This window comes from Myotis myotis, unplaced genomic scaffold, assembly GCF_014108235.1.
Source record: "Myotis myotis isolate mMyoMyo1 unplaced genomic scaffold, mMyoMyo1.p scaffold_m19_p_3, whole genome shotgun sequence".
NCBI lineage: Eukaryota > Metazoa > Chordata > Mammalia > Chiroptera > Vespertilionidae > Myotis > Myotis myotis.
Window position 1 is genome coordinate 124,846,112 of NW_023416335.1, and position 4,534 is coordinate 124,850,645.

At 39.8% G+C, this 4,534-nt stretch overlaps 1 pseudogene; it reads left to right on the plus strand.

The window, feature by feature from the left end:
- The first annotated feature begins 2,773 nt into the window (after positions 1 to 2,773).
- LOC118650575 lies at positions 2,774 to 3,986 on the plus strand (annotated as a pseudogene).
- The last annotated feature ends 548 nt before the right edge of the window (positions 3,987 to 4,534 follow it).

Consider the following 4,534-nt stretch of genomic DNA (forward strand, 5'->3'; position numbering starts at 1 on the left):
CCCTTGCTCCAAAAGTGGCACTTTTCAGCCATATTTTTAAAGTCACAGTTGTTAAGGTGGTCATTGAGGATGTTAGAAGAAGTGGAATGAAAATGCAAGATGCACAGTTTCTCACTCCTAGGCTTGCTTCAAATGCCAGAGTTCCAACAAGAACTCTGTAATTTCTTCCCCAGTCTCCAAAGAGACTCCAGTTGCAGGGCCAGAGCCAGTGTAAGAATAATTGCACTCAAAGCCTTCCTTTTGGGGCTCCTATTTTGCTCCTAGATTATAGACTAAGGACATGGGAACTCCATTAGCCATCCATCCTTCTTCCACCTGAAGAAAAATAAGTTAGTTCAAATGGTGGACTGAGCCAACACAGCTATGTTGTAATGTATCCCGCGAATCACAGAAGGACGCCTCAAGAAGTCGAATTAAAGAGTCACATTTATTGCAATCCGGGACTATGAGGGGTCATTCCCAAATCTCATAGTGATAAGATGATGGCAAAGCCAGACTTATATAGGCAAAGATCACAAAGGTATTGATTACATCTCAAGGTTTGGAATGAGGAACCTGGTTTGCAAAAAAGCAGTTTACAGAAGCAGAATTAAGCATGTTAATTACAGTTTTGGGTCTCCGGATCACTGAGTTGACAGGAACACATTATCTAGAGCCCTCGGATCTCGAGACCACTGAGTTGCCAGGAATTCATTATCTAGAGCCATCGATTCAATTTAGAGTAATTGCACTGTCCTGGTCTTGGGACCACTGAGTCAACTGGAACTCATTATCTGTGGCCCCTAAGACAATTTAGGATAATTGTGCTGTCCTGTTTCCCAGGTACAAAAGAATGTGCTTTCTAAAACCAGTAAGATAACAATCAATGGGATAGTCATTCAATTGAATGGGATGATTTATACAATTCAGAAAATCAAAATAACTTTTCTATTGTTAAGCCAAACAACAGGGTTAAAGTTAAACTACAGCTTCTACCTGAGATGATTGCTACCATACTTCAGCTACTCCCTCACAAATCCCAGGGAAAGGGGATACATAAAATAAGACTAAGTCCTAGGCATTACCTAGAAAATGCCGGTTGAGTAGAAAATGAAGAATTAGCTTCTAGACACATGGAATTACTTCCCCACTCAGAAGTTTGTACAGGACATATGCAATTGGAAGAACAAGAAAGAAATTAAAAGATTATCAGTTGGTGTAATTTAAACTTAAATCAAGAATGACAGCCAGACCGGTGCGGACTGAAGGGTCCCAGGTTCAATTCCGGTCAAGGGCATGTACCTTGGTTGCGGGCACATCCCCAATAGGAGGTGTGCAGGAGGCGGCTGGTCGATGTTTCTCTCTCATCGATGTTTCTGACTCTCTGTCCCTCTCCCTTCCTCTCTGTAAAAAATCAATAAAATATATTTTTTTTAAAAAAAGAAAAAAAAAAGAATGACAGGCATTGATTTCATGAACAAAAATGATATCCAGAAAAAAAATATTTCACACAAAAAGGTTTAAAAATAGAAAGGTTACCATAAAGTTTATTTGTATATAATATAAAAACTTAAAACCATAGTTGACTTGAACAAAAGAGATTTTTATTCACATAAAACAAGCTTAATAAGTAATTCAGGGCTAGTATACCAGGAACAATGTCATCAGAACCCTAAACCCCTAAATTTCTGTCCTGTCATCTTTAAGCCATCTGGCAGTCCAACAGGGCTGCTGGAATTCCACCCATCATGTCCAGATAGTAGAAAGGGCAAATATGCATTCACAACAGAGGTAACATCTTTTAAAGCAGCGGTTCTCAACCTGTGGGTTGCGACCCCTTTGGGGGTTGAATGACCCTTTCACAGGGGTCGCCTAAATACATCCTGCATATCAGATATTTACATCACGATTCATAACAGTAGCAAAATTACAGTTATGAAGTAGCAATGAAAATAATTTTATGGTTGGGGGTCACCACAACATGAGGAACTGTATTAAAGGGTCACGGCATTAGGAAGGTTGAGAACCACTGTTTTAAAGCGAGTCCTTGAATCCCATTCAACACTTTCACTACTTCTCACTAGTTGGAACTTAGTCACATGCTCATACTTAGGGCAAGAGAGGCTGGACATTTAGCCTCATATACTATATGGCAATGTATGCGGAGCTGAAAATCAGAGCTGTTTCAAAGGAGGAAGGGAAGTGTGGATACCGGGAGGCTATTAGCAGTATCTGCACAGAATAATAGCTTCCTTGTTAGAAAGATCCAGTATTTTAAACACTCAAATTTCCTCAGGTAAATCTGCAAATTTAAAAAAAATCTTTTTAAAATTTGCAAATAAATTTTTCCCTTCTAATTTAAAAATTTGAGGTGAAACTTGATACAATAAAACACAGAGATCTTAATTGTAATGGCTTAAAGAGTTTTGATAAATCCAGGACACCTGGGGTAGAGCTCCGCCCTACCAGCAGGGGCCTGGGTGGGAGAAGGATCTTGGTCCTTTCTGCCCTGCATCACAGCAAGAGAGTCCCTTCTACCTGGGGCTGGAGAGGATTAAAAACGCCAGCAGTCTGCCCCTCTAAAGGTGAAACTGTAGCCCTAGCCAAGGTGTGGGTGGGGGGAGGAAGCCCTTCCATGTCACACACACAGCTTCCTTATGTACGCAGAGCTGGGGAGGGTGGGGGTGGAGGTGGGGAGAGTAATGGGACAGTTGTGGCTTAAGTGCCACAGACTCTCATTGTTCTTGCCTAGATTTAGTAGATTTTCCTGAATGAATATTTCTCCATTTGCTCTATGCCCTCAGGACAATTTCCAGAGACTTGGAATGATTTATTAAAACACATATTTTTCAGACACAAGAAGTGAATTCAGGAAATTGGTGAACCAACTAAAGAAAAGAACTTTGTAGCCAAGTAGCTTCAATTCAATTGCCCAACAAAAGCCACCAATAAGATGGGTCACCCGGTTGATTATTTTGCTTCAAAAGCAGTGGATTGCCTTTTGGATTCAAAGTGGGCAAAGCAAGAAAGGAGAGGAAGCTTTATTTATAAGGGATTCTGTGGTTGACTACTGCAACAGACTTTTAAAGAAAAAATTTTTTCACTGGGCACTAAAAATAATGAAAATGAAGTATGATAAAGACATAAAAAGGGGGAAAGGAAGAGCTGAAAGTGGAAAGGAAGAACATTAAAAGAGCAAGAAAGAAAATCTAAAGGATGAAAAAAAACAAACAGGAAAAAGAAAAGAATAGGAAAAAAAAAAAAAAAAGATGGTGAAAATGAAGAATCCAAAAAGGAGGAAATTCCAGAAACTCCCAAAAAGATAGAAACTAAGAAAAAATTCAAACTTGAGCCACATGATGATCAAGTTTTTCTGGAGGGAAATGAGGTCCTTGTGAGGATCTATGACCCAGTTCACTTTAAAACCTTAGTCATGGGATTAGTTCTTCTGATTGCTTGCATAGCAGCCACCCTCTGACTGGCAGGAATGAGAGTAGGTGTGAGTGCAGGCTGTTTTCTGGCCAGCATCCTTCTCCAAGCGGTTGCTCCTTGCATTCTATTTCTCGTCATTTGGCTCATAACTGGAGGAAGGCACCTCTTTTGGTTCTTGCCAAATCGGACCGCCGATGTGTCCTTCAGGCCTCATCTTAAAGAAAGATGAGAAATCTGAAACCAAAAAACAGCAGAAGTCCAACAGTGAGGAAAAGTCGCAGTGAGGAAAAGGAAGATGAGGAGGGAACAATAGGGCTAGGAATTGTGGACTAGACGACTCAGGTGGAGAATGGCGTTCTGACACAGAGAGTGACAGGCGGGAAGATGACTGATCCCACACAGTAGTGGAAATGGGAATGATTTTGAAATGATCACAATAGAGAAACCGGAACAACAGACAGGTGGGAATCATGAAGAGGAGGAAGAAGATGACAATGATGGAGAAACAACTAAATCTTCACATGAAAAATCATAATCTGCCCAATCTGGGGACTAAAAAGACCCAAGAGGTTGGATTTTCTATGTTGGCTGATCATCATGATGCACAGAGGGTGTCTGTGGCCTTCTTCACACCCAGTTACTGAAATGTATTTGACATCTGAGGACCATTCAGTTCCTCATTCCACAGAACACTGTTACTGGTACAGTCAAAGGCCATGGATCAGTTTTATCTATTTGAAAATTTTACAGTACTAGTAAGTAGGTCTCATTGGTTATCAAAGGTTCACTTTCCACAATGATATTTAGATTAATGGCATTTTTGATAGTCATATGGCTTTTTACTGTTAGATTAATCAAAAATAACTAAAAGGGATGAAAATGAGACACCAACACTTCAGATTATGTGTAATTATGGAGCCATTTCATAGTTTTGTTACGATGAAATGTTTGAACTCATGGTTTTTGATAGTTAAGCTTTTGTCGACTATAAAATTATACCAGGAAATTTCTAAGATTCTGAGTTAACAGGGTTCAAAAGCATTTTGTGGAAACAAGCCAACTAGTAATACTGCAACAGCACTTTTAGTTTAGCTACAAATTCTCCTTTTGCAACTTGGAAATC